The sequence below is a fragment of the Copadichromis virginalis genome, linkage group LG23 (genome assembly GCF_057382275.1).
Source record: "Copadichromis virginalis isolate Kocher_CV1m ecotype Utaka linkage group LG23, C_Virginalis_male_GT1.1, whole genome shotgun sequence".
Lineage (NCBI taxonomy): Eukaryota > Metazoa > Chordata > Actinopteri > Cichliformes > Cichlidae > Copadichromis > Copadichromis virginalis.
In genome coordinates this window covers 51756189-51776641 of record NC_140639.1, presented here as the reverse complement: position 1 = coordinate 51776641, position 20453 = coordinate 51756189, and the positions used below count along the sequence as shown (strand labels likewise).

The 20453-nt window shown below is 45.3% G+C and overlaps 1 long non-coding RNA gene across 1 annotated transcript; it reads left to right on the top strand.

The window, feature by feature from the left end:
• Positions 1–12647: 12647 nt before the first annotated feature.
• LOC146682219 (uncharacterized) lies at positions 12648–16676 on the top strand. The gene is made up of 2 exons (XR_014918121.1): positions 12648–12995; positions 16500–16676. It is a non-coding gene; the product is annotated as an uncharacterized LOC146682219 (long non-coding RNA).
• The last annotated feature ends 3777 nt before the right edge of the window (positions 16677–20453 follow it).

The following is a 20453-nucleotide window of genomic DNA, read 5'->3' as shown; positions in this document are numbered from 1 at the left end:
CCAGTTGCATTCACACTGGTGGTGCTGTGCTGGCCCAGAACAGTTTCAACATTGGCCACAGATGTCAGCCTAATGTGTACCTTAATCAAGCCATGTAATAACGAAATGTGCCGGAACATAATAGTGCAACAACAGCATGACAGAACCCTGTTCACACAGTGAATGGACTGCTTCTTATGTAGCACTTTTCTACTCTCCCAGGTTACTCAAAGTTCTCTATACAACATGCCACATAGACAAACTTTCTCTAAGCTGAGTGCTTCCTAACTACATTCATACTCTTGACATGCAGACTGGAGGAGCCAGGAATCGAACCACTAACCTTCTGATCATTTGGTGACCTGCTCTACCTCCTGAGCTACAGCCACTCACTGGCAAACATGAGTAAACCCTTACTAGGGTTTGGATAAAATGTATGTTTCCATATTTAAGTCACAACTCAAAACACATCTGTTTAAACTGGTTTATTCACTTTAGTGCTGATTTTATCTGTTGTCAAGCTCTGTTTCGCAATTTTAACTTGTTTTATGTATTTTATGACTGTTGTTCCTTTTATTAATGTTGTTCTTTGTAAGGTGACCTTGGGTTTCTGAAAGGCGCCCTCAAATAAAATGCATTATTATTATTATCATTATTATTATCATTACACCCACAAACCTGTCAAACCTGCATTTGAAACGTTGGCTACCATAGCAGTATAGTATTGCAACATGTCATTTGGGTCTTCTAACTAAAATAGGAAAATAGGAACTTAAATAGTGCCTCATTGCCAGACCTGGCCCACATCTGGTTGACATGCACCCTGCCATGACACCAGCCAGTCAGAAGTGCCAGCTTGACGTTGGATCCGGTTTAGACCTGTTTTCTATGAGCCTGGGCCACATACACCAAACCACAATCAGGCCAGATGTAGCATGCCATCACATAAGCAGTGCCATCTACGCCAGGCCTGGCCCATGTCTGGATGACAAACCACTTACCATGCCAGAAGTCAGCCAGCAGTGCCGGCGTGACACCAGATCCAGGCCAGACCCGTCAGCTATGTGGGATGAGGTCGTCACCTGAAATGTTTCTCCAACAGTCTTGAAGGAGTTCCCAAAGATGCTGAGCACTTGTTGGCCCTTTTGCCTGCACTAGTCCGTCTCATCCCAAACCATTGGGTCAGGTGACTGTGGAAGCTAGGCCATCTGGCGCAGCACTCCATCACTCTCCTGGTGTTGAAAATTAAATGATGATCCAAATACACACAAACCAGATGGGATGGCATGTTGCTGCAGGATGCTGTGGTAGCCGTGCTGGTTCAGTGTGCGTTCAAGTTTGAAATCACATCTCCTCCTCCATGCTTCATGGTGGGAACCATGCATGTAGAGACCATGCGTTGACCCTTTTCTGCGTCGCACGAAGACACTGCAGGTGGAACCAGAGATCTCAAATTTGGACTCACAGACCAAAGCACGGATTTCCATTGGTCTAATGGTCATTCCTTTGTTTCTTGGCCCAAAAAATCTCTTCTGCTGGTTGCTTTTCCTTTGTCCTGGTTTCTTAACAGCTCTTTGACCATAAAGGCCTGATTCACACAGTCTCATCTGTCTCCACTGAGCGAGCACACCTGTGATGTTAAAAGTATTTCATCATGATTCTCACTGAGCCAAGGGTTTGCAGCACTGTCAAAAGGCAAAAGCAAGCTGGCTACTTTCAGGAATCTATAATATAAGACATATTTAGTTATTCATCAATTATCTCTTTGCTACATAATTCCATATATCTTGTTTCATATATCTTATTCTTTCATATATTAAATGTCTTCAGTTTGTATCTACAATGTGGAAGGTCGTAAAAAATGAAGAAGAACCATTAAATCAGAAGATGTGTCCAAACTTTTGACTGGTAGTGTAAATAATTATATGATCAACAATGAGATGAGAGACTTTTTGTCATGGCTGGGGCAGCAGACGTGTGGTGGAGTTAAATGAGGACCCAAGATGCAGGAAACGGCTAGATGCAGGTGAGTGTTTGTTTACAAAGGGTGAAATATAAACAGAAACAAGGGTGGCGAGGACTGCACAAAGACACGAACCTAACCTGGGAAAAACTAATGAACCTGGAACACGAGATGAGAACAGACAGACACGGAGTAATACCAACTAACACAGAGTAATGCAGACGACGCGACAAGGAACACAGGCAGACACACACTATAAATACACACGAGGTAATGAGGGGAATGACACACAGGAGGGGAGCACAGCTGAACCACAAGACCTTCAAAGTAAAACAGGAAACACACAGACTGTTTTACAATACAAACTTGGGGACACGAACAGAACAGAGGAAAGACACAGGTAGGGCTGGTAAAACACTAAACACCAGATTCAACCCTAAGAACTAATACAAAATCAGAATTAGCACAAAACACAAGATGAAACCAAAAGGAAACACAAAACGCTGCGACCATGACACTTTTAGATGACAATGAAACCATTTCTGCAGTAAGAGGCCTAAAAAAGGAGATAAGATCATGAAAATCCCTTCTAACTGTGGTCATTCAGTACAACATGTGTCTGCCCAGATCCCAGAAGTGGGAATTAATGAGGTATAGCATGACTCTGAATTTCATCCAGAAAAAACCCAAAACTCCATCTTTCATCAGCCCAAAGGGATGATCGAGATATAAGACTTGGAGATGACACTTCCCTTTCTGCCACATAAATCTGAAAAGCAAATCACCAATTTCAGTATGAGTCTAAAAATGCAGACTTTCCCCTGGTGGTAACATACACTGAACAGTTCAAGAGAGATATTCTCCTCCCTCTTGTGAACTCAGTACAGACATTAGGGAATGCTCAGTTTGATGGAGTAATTTCACACACTGTTGGGGATTAAATATGGAAGTGGGGACATGAAGCAGGCTCTCCGAAACCACTTAAAGATGGGCACAATATTTGGTGATGTGGATATTAAGGAGCATTTGACCAAAGTACAGTACTGTGTCTGTGAAGGAAACCACTGGTCTGTATGGTCTTAGTTTTTTCTACAGCAGCAATTTAGCTGAACTGTATCCCAACCTCAGCTCTGACGTGTGACTCAAAGCAAAAGCTCAGAAATGCATCTGAGGTCAGGAGCATCTATCACCTCTTGCCCAGATTTATTAGATATTCTTGATATTCAAACACACGAGGGTGCAGTAATGATAATATTAAGTTTAAGTTATTAGTAAAATATTTATTTTACTCAGCATGTGTAACCTGCCTAATTTCTTTCCCTCAGCATTTTGACATGTCCCATTCTTCTTTCGGGTAGTCAGTGAACTGTCCATGGTGCTGAAGTTTATAGGCAATGACTCTTTCACTTACTTTAAATTTCAAAACACGGACAAACCACCAGAACACAAAAGTAGGAAAATGACAAGGCGTCCCCTCATTCTATTCCAAAAACAGCATTGTTTTAGTCAAGGCAGTTGGTGTCATTTGTTTGTTATGCTTAAAGCTGTTACCAGCTTGAATCCTTTCCCTTTTTTATTGGGGTGGGGTGCATATTACCTCTTTAAACAGTCCCCCAAACGCTTAAGGTCAGTACTGGTTATGGCAGTAGTAGTCTCTAATGGTGCACCAACAGCCACGACCCAGATCACAGAGGAACCTCAGATTTGGGGAGTTTAGTCAGCAAGTGTCCTGTGAACAATAATGCAGCTCTCAGTTATAGCTGTATCCAGTCGTCTATATGGATATAGACATATTGGATACTGCTGTACACAGTTAGAAGATGTGTGCTTGCTGGTAGTAGGAATAGAATAGAATAGAATAGAATAGAATAATCCTTTAATTGTCCCACAAGGGGAAATTTGGTTGTAACAGCAGCCAGAAAGACACAAATACAAACAACCAGGACACAGAACAGAAACATACACAATTTTTCTTACATATTTACATCAAGGAGAATGGTTACTATAAACAGAGTACTGTACAGTTATTAAATTAAATAAAATTAACTACAGATAAGAGGCAAACTCAGGTTGTAGTGATTAAATTATTGCAGTTACAGCGCAGACGTAAACATGTACAGTGGGGCAAAAAAGTATTTAGTCAGCCACCGATTGTGCAAGTTCCCCCACTTAAAATGATGACAGAGGTCAGTAATTTGCACCAGAGGTACACTTCAACTGTGAGAGACAGAATGTGAAAAAAAAAAAATCCATGAATCCACATGGTAGGATTTGTAAAGAATTTATTGGTAAATCAGGGTGGAAAATAAGTATTTGGTCAATAACAAAAATACAACTCAATACTTTGTAACATAACCTTTGTTGGCAATAACAGAGGTCAAACGTTTACTATAGGTCTTTACCAGGTTTGCACACACAGTAGCTGGTATTTTGGCCCATTCCTCCATGCAGATCTTCTCGAGAGCAGTGATGTTTTGGGGCTGTCGCCGAGCAACACGGACTTTCAACTCCCGCCACAGATTTTCTATGGGGTTGAGGTCTGGAGACTGGCTAGGCCACTCCAGGACTTTCAAATGCTTCTTACGGAGCCACTCCTTTGTTGCCCGGGCGGTGTGTTTTGGATCATGTTGGAAGACCCAGCCTCGTTTCATCTTCAAAGTTCTCACTGATGGAAGGAGGTTTTGGCTCAAAATCTCACGATACATGGCCCCATTCATTCTGTCCTTAACACGGATCAGTCGTCCTGTCCCCTTGGCAGAAAAACAGCCCCATAGCATGATGTTTCCACCCCCATGCTTCACAGTAGGTATGGTGTTCTTGGGATGCAACTCAGTATTCTTCTTCCTCCAAACACGACGAGTTGAGTTTATACCAAAAAGTTCTACTTTGGTTTCATCTGACCACATGACATTCTCCCAATCCTCTGCTGTATCATCCATGTGCTCTCTGGCAAACTTCAGACGGGCCTGGACATGCACTGGCTTCAGCAGCGGAACACGTCTGGCACTGCGGGATTTGATTCCCTGCCGTTGTAGTGTGTTACTGATGGTGATCTTTGTTACTTTGGTCCCAGCTCTCTGCAGGTCATTCACCAGGTCCCCCCGTGTGGTTCTGGGATCTTTGCTCACCGTTCTCATGATCATTTTGACCCCACGGGATGAGATCTTGCGTGGAGCCCCAGATCGAGGGAGATTATCAGTGGTCTTGTATGTCTTCCATTTTCTGATGATTGCTCCCACAGTTGATTTTTTCACACCAAGCTGCTTGCCTATTGTAGATTCACTCTTCCCAGTCTGGTGCAGGTCTACAATACTTTTCCTGGTGTCCTTCGAAAGCTCTTTGGTCTTGGCCATGGCGGAGTTTGGAGTCTGACTGTTTGAGGCTGTGGACAGGTGTCTTTTATACAGATGATGAGTTCAAACAGGTGCCATTCATACAGGTAACGAGTGGGGGACAGAAAAGCTTCTTACAGAAGACGTTACAGGTCTGTGAGAGCCAGAGATTTTCCATGTTTGAGGTGACCAAATACTTATTTTCCACCCTGATTTACCAATAAATTCTTTACAAATCCTACCATGTGGATTCATGGATTTTTCTTTCACATTCTGTCTCTCACAGTTGAAGTGTACCTCTGGTGCAAATTACTGACCTCTGTCATCATTTTAAGTGGGGGAACTTGCACAATCGGTGGCTGACTAAATACTTTTTTGCCCCACTGTATGTTTGCTGGGAGCAGTTCTGGTTGTACAGTCTGACAGCTGCAGGGAGGAAGGACCTGCAGAAACGCTCCTTCATGCATCGAGGATGCAGCAGTCTGTCACTGAAGCAGCTCTGCAGTTCAGCAGCATTTACATGCATGGGGTGGGAGACTCTGTCCATCAGAGATGTTATTTTGGCCACAGTCCTTCTGTCTCCCACCACCTGCACTGGGTCCAGGGTGCATCCCAGAACAGAGCTGGGCTTCCTGATGAGTTTATCCAACCTCTTCGTCTCAGCTGCTGATAAACTGCTGCTCCAACATACCACACTGTAAAAAATGACAGATGCCACCACAGAGTCATAGAAGGTCTTTAAAAGCGCTCCCTGGACTCCAAATGACCTCAGCCGCCTCAGCAGGTGGAGTCTGCTCTGACCCTTCCTGTAAAGAGCATCAGTGTTGTGGCTCCAGTCCAGTTTATTATTCAGGTGAACACCCAGGTACCTATAAGAGTCCACTATCTCAATGTCCACTCCCTGGATGTTCACCGCTGTCAGTGTGGTGGGTCTGCGTCTCCGGAAGTCCACCACCAACTCCTTGGTTTTCCCGGCGTTTATCAGCAGGTGGTTCTGCTGACACCAGTCTACAAAGTCCAGAGTCCACCGTCTGTACTCGGAGTCGTCCTCACCTGTGATGAGGCGACTATGGCAGAGTCGTCAGAGAACTTCTGTAGGTGGCAGCGTGGGGAGTTGATGGAGAAGTCTGCAGTGTAGAGGGTGAAGAGGAACGGTGCCAGCACAGTTCCCTGTGGGGAGGGAGAGGTGATGAGCTGTATGCCTCCTTGGTGTTGGCATACAATAAGTCCAATGTTTTATTGTCTCTGGTGTAGCAGGTAACATACTGGGTGAAGGTGGGGAGAGTGGAGGACAGGGAGATGTGATTAAATTATGTGTATAATGATGTTCTCATTTGGGCTGCAGGTACCTGTGATAACATTACACATCAACTATTTTTTTGATCAATGCATAACCAATATATATCAAAAAATAAACTGTTTTTTCACACATTTTCTGTATATGAATTTTACTTAAATCTTTAGTTTAAGAGGATGACGTGAATACATGAGAAAGAGATGGCATGTCATGAGAAATGTACCACTACACACCAAAGACAAGAAGGAATCACTTAAAGATCAACCAACATGCTCTGGTTGGACATATATGTATGCATTTGCATGTATGTATTTCTCTTTGTCAGTTTAACAGTTTCTGTTGTGCCCGTCACTGCTCCCTGTCTGTTTTCTTACCTGCTTCTTCCTGACCTTGTACTTTCTCCTCACGTTCCCTCTTTCCTCGCTCCCTTTGCACTGACAATCATACACAAATAGATTGTATGCAATGAGATGAAAAATTACATTAATATGAAAAAAATTCTGTTAAGATCACTAACAAAAAGTCCTCTCAGTGTACTTTCAACCAAAAGGCAAATAACCAAACCACATGAACATCTAATAAAAGATATAAACATTGATACACTGATCCAACATTATTCTTGATTGACGGATCATTTGATCTTACACTTTTACCTGATGTGGCTCCTTTTTTTGAAAAAACGTCCTTATATCCATTATGAACCTGGCTGTCTCTCTGTACACAAACACACACGCACACAACAGTTATAAGGTTAATGGGCATTCAGTCAGTTAGCATCCATTTCAAACAGGACAGTGGTAACAACAGCAGGCTGCGGACAATCTAAAGTTTTAGATTTTAAATAGGCTGTATACATTTCAATGGGAGCAACAGGACGGGTCAAATGTCGCTGAATTTACTACAGAGTAGGACGGATTGTAGGGCAGCAAACATCGTCGGAAAACACGTTTTCAACACTGCAGGTTACCTGGTGTAATGCTTTTCAGCTAAAAAGAAACATGGTCTGACTCCTACCTAACTGTAGAAAGAGTAACTGAAGGTTAAATGCAGCTAACATGCCCTGTTTTAAGCCAGGCACTTACACCTCTGCACCGCTGCGTCTCAGCCACCATCGCTCTGGCAGCCAGAGCGCTAGAGTCAGAGTAGGGGAGAGCTGGAACAAACCATTTTGGGAGGGGGGGTTATCTATGTTCCGTTATTTGAGGTTATGGATGTTATTTGACTGGAGGCATAACTCACAGACACACGAGACGCGCCATTACTCCATGAGTGTCCTTTATTATTTTCCATCCCCCCCTACAACAACAACCCAGCAGAAACGTTCCTACCACTTAACATTTACCTGATACTACATCCCCCCTACTAAATAGGATGTGATGCTGGAATATAACCAAGAAAACAGATTAGACCCGCACGCTTTAAAGTCTACTATTACTATGTCCTTGTGCTTTATCTGGTAACAGCTTGTTTACTGAACTCGCTTGGTTTCAAACCAGACTACTCAGAATGTCCAAAAATAAACTCTCAAAGTATACAACTCTGAACACTAAGCATAAGTGCACATTTCTGAACTATTCAGTGCAGCTACAAACAACATGTTTAAACAGTGCAACCATTTGCTTTATTTCTCATTGTCTCTATGAGGGATGGGGTAGACTACCCAGCCCTCAGCCTGAGTGTGGGGATTATTCTGCCCCAGTGCTCACTCAGTTCCAAGCCCTATGAGCAAACATAGTCTTTTAGGTATGCTGGAGGCCTCCTAGACCTGGGTTGGATTTGGCTCCCAGCTTCAGGAGTCTGCTGGCTAGCCTTCTGTGAGATAGTGTCTGGAACCGACACAATCTGTGCAGCTGGAACAGAGTTCTCAGGTGAAGCCTCTGGTGGATCGCCAGAAATCTCTGGTGCCCCAGGTGTCCATGTAAGATGGTAACGGTTTCTTCTCAGCGTGCCCTTTGCTGTCTCGATGATGTAGGACCTCGGTGAGCCTGCCATGGACACGACTGTCCCTCTAGTATCCATGTCTGAGACCCACACTTTGTCTCCAGGATTGAGCTGTAGCATATCATGTGCTCTGTGTCTGCGGTTGTAGTTTTGTCTTTGCTTTTGTCTGTACGATTGTTCTATAGCTTTGAGCTTGTCTGTGTCCGTACCTCTTGGATGTAGCTGTGATGGGATGACAGGAATAGTTGTCCTTATCCGTCTACCCATGAGAAGCTCCGTTGGGCTGTAGCCATTTGCCAATGGAGTGGCCCGGTATGCCATAAGGGCGAGATAGGGATCGCCAGACTTTTTAAGAAGACTTTTGATGGTCCTGACTGCCCTCTCGGCCTCCCCATTGCTCTGAGGGAAGTGGGGACTGGATGTCTCATGGCTAAAACCCCATTCTTGTGCAAATCTTTTGAAGGAATCAGACGAAAACTGAGGTCCATTATCAGAGCGAACCCGCTCTGGTATGCCATGACGTGCAAAGATTGATTTACAGTGCTCGATCACTGCCTCTGATGTTGTAGATGTCAGTTTGGCAACTTCGAAGAATCTGGAAAAGTAATCCACAATGACCAGGTACTGTTTATTCTCTATCTGGAACAGATCAGTTCCCACCATGGCCCACGGTCTTTGTGGGAACTCGGTAGGTAGCATGGTTTCTTTGTGGTTAGTCCGCTCACGGCAGCAAGTGTCACAGGTCCCAATCACTTTTATCAGCTCACTGCTCAGGCCTGGCCACCAAACAGATTGTTTAGCTCTCTCTCTGCATTTCGTTATTCCTAGGTGTCCCTCATGTAGTTTAGACAGAATGTCTGCTCTGAGCGATGTGGGAATCACTATTCTGCTCCCATAAAGAAGCAAACCATTGTGGACTGTGAGGTCACCTGAAAATGGCAGATAAGGCTGGAAAACCCTTCCGATGGAGTACTTATCTGGCCATCCTTCCACACAGAACTTCTTCAGCTGGCTTAGAATGCTGTCATTGTCCTGATGTGTCTGGATTTCTCTGAGTCGTGGCTCTGTGGCTGGCAGGCTTGCTATGACGGACTCCACATACAAGTTGATTTCTTCCTCCGGCAAACCCTCAGTTGTGTCACATACAGGAGCTCTGGACAGTACATCTGCTGTTGCAATGTCTCTACCAGGAACATGAGATATGGTATAAGAGAACCTCATCAATCGCATGCGTAGACGTTGTATACGAGGTGGAAGCTCGTCCAGGCCCTTGGAGCCAAGCAACGAGACCAGAGGTTTGTGGTCTGTTTCAATGTGGAATGTTTTCCCAATTAGGAACTCTGCAAACCTCTCACAGGCCCATGTTGAAGCGAGGGCCTCCTTCTCAATTTGAGCATATCGCTGCTCTGTCGCGCTGAGAGCTTTTGAAGCGTATGCTACTGGTTTCCACCCTAGATCGGCGTGCCGCTGGAGAAGCACTGCTCCCAAGCCATACGAAGATGAATCAGCTGATACGCACGTTTCAGCATTTGGATCATACAGAGCAAGCCCTGGGGGTGTTGTCAGTTCTTTTTTGATGCCGTCGAAAGCCTGCTGCTGCTGTGGCCCCCATGACCACAGGTTGGACTTCTTCAGTAGATCTCTTAGGGGGCGCGTTTTTTCCGCCAGGTGAGGAAGAAACTTTCCTAGGTGAAGCGTCTCACCTCACTTATGTTGCTGGGCTCATCCATGGAACTCACGGCATGCGTCTTGTCAGGATCTGCGCTAACCCCCGATGCCTCAATGACCTGCCCCAGGAACTTTATCCTGTTCTTGGAGAACTCACACTTGTCCTTCAATGTTACTCCAGCCTCCTGCAGTCGAACCAGTGCTTTTCGAAGTCTCTCATCATGCTCTGCTTGTGACGTCCCCCAGATGAGCACATCATCCATCTGGCAGAGGACTCCTTCTAAACCCTCAAGAATGCGTGCCATCCGTTTCTGGAAGTGTTCTGGGGCTGATGAGATTCCAAAGCACAGACGATTGTAACAATACCGACCAAAAGGTGTAATAAAGGTCATGAGCAAAGAAGAGTCCCTGGATAAGGGAATCTGCCAAAATCCTGCATTGGCATCCAGCTTTGAAAACACTTTTGCTCCTGCAAGCTGTCCTAGTGTGTGTTCTACTGAAGGGAGTGGATGCTTCTCTCTCATGACATATTTGTTTAGTTCAGTGAGATCGCTGCATATTCTCACTTTGCCTGTGCGCTTAGGAACCACCACCATAGGCGCGCACCAATCAGTGGGCTCCTCCACCTTGGAAATGACACCCTGCTGCTCCATCCTGTTCAGCTCTTCTTTAACCTTTGGTAAGAGTGGAAGAGAGATTCGCCTAGGGGTCGAGAGGGAAAACGGCTGTGCCTCTGGTTTCAGAACAATATTGTACTCCCCCTCCATTTTGCCTAAGCCGTTGAAAAGCTTGGGGAATTCTTGTTTGACAGCGTCAATAGAGTCTAAGCTAATATGATTAACTCTAGCAACCAGCTGTAGTGCCACTGCAGCATGCCCGCTCAGCAGCGGTGTGCATAAACCCTTTACGACATAAATGTCTTCTTTGGTTTTGTGGTTGTTCTTGCTGAGAGTGGCTGTGAACATGCCTTTTACCTTCAGACGTGTTCCTCCTGGGCCCTGCAGAACCCTTTTGGGCTTATCCAATCTCCCCAACTGATGCTGTGTGTAGAAAGTCTCTGGGACTGCTGTGACATCCGCTCCGGTGTCGATTTTAAAGAATGTGTTGCATTTGTCCACATGTATCTCTGTTACCCATGGACTCTCTTTGGTGTCCGCAGAGAGGGAACCCAAGAAAGCGACCTCATCATCTGTATCGCTGTTCTCTGAAACTGTTGCAGCATTGACTTCACACAGTTTTTTGTTTCTGCACATCCTGGCAAAATGTCCTTTTTTCTTACAGTAATTACATGCGGCTTCCCTCGCAGGGCATTGTTGAAGATTGTGACCTTTTATGTCTCCACATCTTCTGCATTGTGTCTTTTTTTCTTTCTGTGTTTTGGCGGTTTGTTTATGTAGCGGTGTCAGCTGCTTGGGACGTGCCCCTTCTTGCCGTTTAGCATGGACGCGGTTCAGTTGTGAGTTGGTAATATCCATTTTAAAGTTAGTGCTTAGCATCTCTTGTTGCTTCTTTACAAGCTCACTTTGTCGGGCTCTGTTAAGCGCTTTCTCTAGCGTTAGTTCTGGATCCATTTGTAGCTGTTCTGACAATCGTTTGTCTTTCAGACCCACGACAAATCTGTCTCGCACCATTTCGTCATGCAAAGTCCCGTATCCACAATGTTCTGCCAGACAATGCAGTGCAGTATGGAAGTTGTCAACTGACTCACCCGTCTCTTGTTGGCGCTGGTTAAACTTCGCTCGCTCAAATATGATGTTTCTTCGGGCTACGAAGTGAGCATCCAACCTCCTTTTAACGGTCTCATAATCGCTCGCCTCTTCGGGAGTCAGGTGCAGGGATACCAATATGTCCTCTGCCTCCTCGCCCATAGTGTAGATAAGGGCGTTCACTTGATTTTCGTCCGCTTGCGTCTCCAATCCAGACGCGATGCGAAATCTGTCAAAACGCTTTATCCATTTGGTCCAGTCGTCGGACCTAAAAGTGAACTTCTCCGGCGGGGTGACTTGAAACTGACTCATGACGCCACGTCTCTTTTCGCGCAGCTCCTCTATGGCCGACCTTTAACCTGGCACCGACGCCGAAACCTTTCACTTATGCCCAACTAACGTTTCCAATCCCACTTCTGACACCATGTTCCGTTATTTGAGGTTATGGATGTTATTTGACTGGAGGCATAACTCACAGACACACGAGACGCGCCATTACTCCATGAGTGTCCTTTATTATTTTCCATCCCCCCCTACAACAACAACCCAGCAGAAACGTTCCTACCACTTAACATTTACCTGATACTACAATCTATACTTTTGTTGTTAAAATATTACGCCTCAAACAAGTACAGTACTGTATGCTTTTTATATTTTTAGTAGTGTGTCACACAAACAGCAAATATTCTCAAAAAAGTAAGAAATCTTTGGGGGTGCTTTGATTAATTTCGCACAATTACACTGTGCTATCAAGTTGCTTGACCATTACACAACTTAAATTTAGTCCCAACTTATCACATATGATTAGGTGGTGTATTTGTGAATCAATACAAGTTTGTGACATGTTCTTTTAAACGACTCAACCTAATAAATTAACAAGACACTGTGCTACATGGAGAAATATAGAAACCAGGTAACCAGGTACTGCTCAACAGTAGCCGGGGGTGGAGCTTAGCAAATGCGTCAGATGCGTTCTGTTCAAATGAATGTTGTCATAGCATTTATGGAAAAAACACATTTTGAAAAATGCTGGCAGAGCTGGTACATGCACTTTGGATTACAGAGGAGAAAAAGAGAGGAGAGGAAAGAAAAAGAGATTATTTTTTAAGGTAAGGACCGCTCGACAAGTGACATTTGCTAAAGTGGAATTATTAAGGGGACATGCAGTGTCCACGTTTATGTTAAACTTTTCTAAACACAGTGTGGAGGGACCTGTACATGTGTTGGTCTTCTAATGCTGGGCAGACACTGTGCGATTTTTTCAGCTCCTGCTCAAACTGTACGGTTGACTCGCAGGGGTCATAGGTCACGATGCAGGGTCTCACACTATACCGCCCGATGCTCTGATGCGACCTGAGTGCTCACACTGTGCCTCCATAACATGAAGGTTATAACAGACAATCTGTCGCTCGCTCTCTCTGTCTTTCACTCACACAGACACACCACCACCATCAACTTTGCTAAATTGCTAATGAAAAACATTGATCAGCTGTGATTGAGCAGCAGTGTAGATCCAACTATTTTCACGGTTGTTGTGGTCGTGATCATTTTGTGAGGCCACATGGAAAAGGCTCGGATGAGCTTTCCAAAGTTCTACAAGTTGTTCCTCCATCGCTTGTGTCCAGATCACACGCTGCACTGCTGTGCTGCTCCGTCTTTTTCGCTGACATTTGTGTTTGCGCGTGCGCAGTGTGACAAACTGCGGTGACACCCTCGCGAGGGTCGCTCACGACCAAGCGATTGATGATCGGGAGCTGGTCGTGAGGGGTTAATCGCGTCTCGTTACCCCACGTATACTATACGATGCATGACGCACGATGAAGGCCAAAATCGGGCCGATCGCCAAAACGGTCGCACGACTCAAAAATCGGCTCAAAATGGGCCAAAAATCGCACAGTGTGAGCCCAGCATAAGGCAGCGGTCCCCAACCTTTTTTGCGCCACGGACCGGTTTATGGACTGGCTGTTCTAAGGCAGGGGTCCCCAACCCCCGGGCCTCGGACCGGTAGCGGTCCGTGAGTCGTTTGGTACCGGGCCGCGAGAGTTGAGGCTCAGGTGTGAAATGTCTGGTTTTCAGGGTTTTTATCGGTTTTAAGCGTTATTTTGTTATCGTTTTTATTGTTAACTCGGTTTTCCTGGGTCTTTTCACATGTGTTATGAATAAATCTTCTTTTTTTCGATACTGATACTAGTTTTATTTTGTTGTATTTATCTGAGACACTGGTCCGTGAAAATATTGTCGGGCATAAACCGGTCCGTGGTGCAAAAAAGGTTGGAGACCGCTGTTCAAAGGTACCTTCTTGCTGCATAAATGCTTTAAAGAGTAGAATTTGATATTCGCTGCATGCATGTACATGGGTGCTCACATTTTGTAATTTCTTTAGTGTGATATAACCAAGCAAGTACTATCTTACAGCCTGTTCTTAGACAAATCATGTTTGTGTTCATTTTCCTGCCTACCGCTAGACTCTGAGTAACTGCTAAAATCTAAGAGGAATGAAAATGTTTGTATCTTAGGATCTGTTATCTTTTGTTTGGCTACAGAAACTATGTGTGTGTGTGTGTGTGTGTGTGTGTGTGTGTGTGTGTGTGTGTGTGTGTGTGTGCTTCTCTTTCCTAAAAAAAAAAGTGAGATTTGTGCCATAAATCAGGTCGATTATTTTAATTAGAATGTGTTTTGTTCAAATGAATGTTGTCATATTATTAATAGATTGAAACCTTTTGAAGAGTGCAGTAAGGACCGCTCAGCAGGTGACATTTGCTAAAGTGGAAATGTTAAGGGGACATGCAGTGTCCACGTTAATGTTGAACTTTTCTAAACTCAGTGTGGAGGGGACCGGAGTGTTTTTGTGGCGTGGGTGTGGTGTGATCCTGTGCGCGTGCAGGAGTAGCTCGGAGTGACATAATCTGGTGCGCGTGCGAGAGGTGGCCCGGATTGAGTGGTGGCTGGGTGTGGCCCCCTCTCGTGCGCGTGTAGGAGGGGCTTGGAGGGGTGTAATCTTGTTGCGAGTGCAAGAGTTTGTCCAGTGTGACACTCTCTTGCGCACGTGCAGGAGTGTGAGGTTCAACGCTGGAACGTTGAGCCTCCTCCCCCCCACTTCCGGACCAGGTTATGGATCGTTCCTCAGTGGGTTTGTGAGATGAGCCCAGATTGAGTGGTGGCTGGTTGTGGCGTAATCTTGTGCATGTGCAAGAGGTGTGTAGGAGTAGCTCAGAGTGTGAGGTTCATCTGTAGAACGTTGAACCTCCTGAATCCCTCCTCCCGGACCAGGTTATGGACCTTTCCTAAGTGCATGTGTGAGAGGTGGCCCGGATTGAGTGGTGGCTGGGTGTGGCCCCCTCTCGCACACGTGCAGGAGGAGCTCGGAGTGGTGTAATCTGGTGCGCATGCGAGAGGTGGCACGGATTGAGTGGTGGCTGGGTGTGGCCAACTCTTGTGTGCGTGCAGGAGGAGGTTGGAGTGTTCAATGTTCCAGCGTTGAACCTCCTGAATACCCCCTCCCGACCAGGTTATGGACCTTTCCTCAGTGCACGTGCGAGAGATGCCCCAGATTGAGTGGTGGCTGGGTGTGGCCAACTCTCGTGTGCGTGCAGGAGGAGCTCCGAGTGGTGTAATCTGGTGCGTGTTTGAGAGGTGGACTGGATTGCGTGGTGGCGTGGGCGTTGCGCACTCTTGCAGGAAGGGCACAGAGTGGGTAATCTTGTGCAGGAGTAGCTCAGAGTGACATAATCTGGTGCGCGTGCGAGAGGTGGCCCGGATTGAGTGGTGGCTGGGTGTGGCCCCCTCTCGTGCGCGTGTAGGAGGGGCTTGGAAGGGTGTAATCTTGTTGCGAGTGCAAGAGTTTGTCCAGTGTGACACTCTCTTGCGCACGTGCAGGAGTGTGAGGTTCAACGCTGGAACGTTGAGCCTCCTCCCCCCCACTTCCGGACCAGGTTATGGATCGTTCCTCAGTGGGTTTGTGAGAGGTGGCCCAGATTGAGTGGTGGCTGGTTGTGGCGTAATCTTGTGCATGTGCAAGAGGTGTGCAGGAGTAGCTCAGAGTGTGAGGTTCATCTGTAGAACGTTGAACCTCCTGAATCCCTCCTCCCGGACCAGGTTATGGACCTTTCCTAAGTGCATGTGTGAGAGGTGGCCCGGATTGAGTGGTGGCTGGGTGTGGCCCCCTCTCGCACACGTGCAGGAGGAGCTCGGAGTGGTGTAATCTGGTGCGCATGCGAGAGGTGGCACGGATTGAGTGGTGGCTGGGTGTGGCCAACTCTTGTGTGCGTGCAGGAGGAGGTTGGAGTGTTCAATGTTCCAGCGTTGAACCTCCTGAATACCCCCTCCCGACCAGGTTATGGACCTTTCCTCAGTGCACGTGCGAGAGATGCCCCAGATTGAGTGGTGGCTGGGTGTGGCCAACTCTCGTGTGCGTGCAGGAGGAGCTCCGAGTGGTGTAATCTGGTGCGTGTTTGAGAGGTGGACTGGATTGCGTGGTGGCGTGGGCGTTGCGCACTCTTGCAGGAAGGGCTCAGAGCGGGTAATCTTGTGCGCCCAGATTTTATGTGGGAGCAGCGCCCTTTCGCACATTAGCGAGAGGGCGCTGCTCCCACGCGTTTTTCCTGTCCCTGCAGGAGCAACAGGAACTGAAGGAGGAGCAGGAGCGGCTGGAGATGCGACAGGAGTAGCAGGACCTGCCGGACGAGCATGAGCAGCATTCTTCACCTGATGGAAGAGACAGGAGCAGCAGCCATCATTAATAAATGCAACATCATATCAAAATAATAAAATCAATCAGTGTCATTCATAAAGTTGAAGTTGTGTCACTTCAGTCTTCAGCACTTCCTCAAAACATGAAGAAATCCTTTCTCCTTACAAATATCTCTGCCTCACATGATTCTTTGATTAAAACTCATTGTTTAAGTTTATTGGTAAATATTGACACTGATACACACTGTGAATGTGTATGCCAGTGTTGGTGGTCATCTCAAGTTCACTGTACAGATAAATATATATATACGTATACATAAATATATGTAAATACGTATAAAGTATGCATTTTTAATGTGCCGTGCTCAGTTATGTTGCAGCGCTGACTCTACAATGTGGAAGGTCGTAAAAAATGAAGAAGAACCATTAAATCAGAAGATGTGTCCAAACTTTTGACTGGTAGTGTAAATAATTATATGATCAACAATGAGATGAGAGACTTTTTGTCATGGCTGGGGCAGCAGACGTGTGGTGGAGTTAAATGAGGACCCAAGATGCAGGAAACGGCTAGATGCAGGTGAGTGTTTGTTTACAAAGGGTGAAATATAAACAGAAACAAGGGTGGCGAGGACTGCACAAAGACACGAACCTAACCTGGGAAAAACTAATGAACCTGGAACACGAGATGAGAACAGACAGACACGGAGTAATACCAACTAACACAGAGTAATGCAGACGACGCGACAAGGAACACAGGCAGACACACACTATAAATACACACGAGGTAATGAGGGGAATGACACACAGGAGGGGAGCACAGCTGAACCACAAGACGAGACACAAACCTTCAAAGTAAAACAGGAAACACACAGACTGTTTTACAATACAAACTTGGGGACACGAACAGAACAGAGGAAAGACACAGGTAGGGCTGGTAAAACACTAAACACCAGATTCAACCCTAAGAACTAATACAAAATCAGAATTAGCACAAAACACAAGATGAAACCAAAAGGAAACACAAAACGCTGCGACCATGACACTTTTAGATGACAATGAAACCATTTCTGCAGTAAGAGGCCTAAAAAAGGAGATAAGATCATGAAAATCCCTTCTAACTGTGGTCATTCAGTACAACATGTGTCTGCCCAGATCCCAGAAGTGGGAATTAATGAGGTATAGCATGACTCTGAATTTCATCCAGAAAAAACCCAAAACTCCATCTTTCATCAGCCCAAAGGGATGATCGAGATATAAGACTTGGAGATGACACTTCCCTTTCTGCCACATAAATCTGAAAAGCAAATCACCAATTTCAGTATGAGTCTAAAAATGCAGACTTTCCCCTGGTGGTAACATACACTGAACAGTTCAAGAGAGATATTCTCCTCCCTCTTGTGAACTCAGTACAGACATTAGGGAATGCTCAGTTTGATGGAGTAATTTCACACACTGTTGGGGATTAAATATGGAAGTGGGGACATGAAGCAGGCTCTCCGAAACCACTTAAAGATGGGCACAATATTTGGTGATGTGGATATTAAGGAGCATTTGACCAAAGTACAGTACTGTGTCTGTGAAGGAAACCACTGGTCTGTATGGTCTTAGTTTTTTCTACAGCAGCAATTTAGCTGAACTGTATCCCAACCTCAGCTCTGACGTGTGACTCAAAGCAAAAGCTCAGAAATGCATCTGAGGTCAGGAGCATCTATCACCTCTTGCCCAGATTTATTAGATATTCTTGATATTCAAACACACGAGGGTGCAGTAATGATAATATTAAGTTTAAGTTATTAGTAAAATATTTATTTTACTCAGCATGTGTAACCTGCCTAATTTCTTTCCCTCAGCATTTTGACATGTCCCATTCTTCTTTCGGGTAGTCAGTGAACTGTCCATGGTGCTGAAGTTTATAGGCAATGACTCTTTCACTTACTTTAAATTTCAAAACACGGACAAACCACCAGAACACAAAAGTAGGAAAATGACGAGGCGTCCCCTCATTCTATTCCAAAAACAGCATTGTTTTAGTCAAGGCAGTTGGTGTCATTTGTTTGTTATGCTTAAAGCTGTTACCAGCTTGAATCCTTTCCCTTTTTTATTGGGGTGGGGTGCATATTACCTCTTTAAACAGTCCCCCAAACGCTTAAGGTCAGTACTGGTTATGGCAGTAGTAGTCTCTAATGGTGCACCAACAGCCACGACCCAGATCACAGAGGAACCTCAGATTTGGGGAGTTTAGTCAGCAAGTGTCCTGTGAACAATAATGCAGCTCTCAGTTATAGCTGTATCCAGTCGTCTATATGGATATAGACATATTGGATACTGCTGTACACAGTTAGAAGATGTGTGCTTGCTGGTAGTAGGAATAGAATAGAATAGAATAGAATAATCCTTTAATTGTCCCACAAGGGGAAATTTGGTTGTAACAGCAGCCAGAAAGACACAAATACAAACAACCAGGACACAGAACAGAAACATACACAATTTTTCTTACATATTTACATCAAGGAGAATGGTTACTATAAACAGAGTACTGTACAGTTATTAAATTAAATAAAATTAACTACAGATAAGAGGCAAACTCAGGTTGTAGTGATTAAATTATTGCAGTTACAGCGCAGACGTAAACATGTACAGTGGGGCAAAAAAGTATTTAGTCAGCCACCGATTGTGCAAGTTCCCCCACCTAAAATGATGACAGAGGTCAGTAATTTGCACCAGAGGTACACTTCAACTGTGAGAGACAGAATGTGAAAGAAAAATCCATGAATCCACATGGTAGGATTTGTAAAGAATTTATTGGTAAATCAGGGTGGAAAATAAGTATTTGGTCAATAACAAAAATACAACTCAATACTTTGTAACATAACCTTTGTTGGCAATAACAGAGGTCAAACGTTTACTATAGGTCTTTACCAGGTTTGCACACACAGTAGCTGGTATTTCGGCCCATTCCTCCATGCAGATCTTCTCGAGAGCAGTGATGTTTTGGGGCTGTCGCCGAGCAACACGGACTTTCAACTCCCGCCACAGATTTTCTATGGGGTTGAGGTCTGGAGACTGGCTAGGCCACTCCAGGACTTTCAAATGCTTCTTACGGAGCCACTCCTTTGTTGCCCGGGCGGTGTGTTTTGGATCATGTTGGAAGACCCAGCCTCGTTTCATCTTCAAAGTTCTCACTGATGGAAGGAGGTTTTGGCTCAAAATCTCACGATACATGGCCCCATTCATTCTGTCCTTAACACGGATCAGTCGTCCTGTCCCCTTGGCAGAAAAACAGCCCCATAGCATGATGTTTCCACCCCCATGCTTCACAGTAGGTATGGTGTTCTTGGGATGCAACTCAGTATTCTTCTTCCTCCAAACACGACGAGTTGAGTTTATACCAAAAAGTTCTACTTTGGTTTCATCTGACCACATGACATTCTCCCAATCCTCTGCTGTATCATCCATGTGCTCTCTGGCAAACTTCAGACGGGCCTGGACATGCACTGGCTTCAGCAGCGGAACACGTCTGGCACTGCGGGATTTGATTCCCTGCCGTTGTAGTGTGTTACTGATGGTGACCTTTGTTACTTTGGTCCCAGCTCTCTGCAGGTCATTCACCAGGTCCCCCCGTGTGGTTCTGGGATCTTTGCTCACCGTTCTCATGATCATTTTGACCCCACGGGATGAGATCTTGCGTGGAGCCCCAGATGGAGGGAGATTATCAGTGGTCTTGTATGTCTTCCATTTTCAGATGATTGCTCCCACAGTTGATTTTTTCACACCAAGCTGCTTGCCTATTGTAGATTCACTCTTCCCAGTCTGGTGCAGGTCTACAATACTTTTCCTGGTGTCCTTCGAAAGCTCTTTGGTCTTGGCCATGGCGGAGT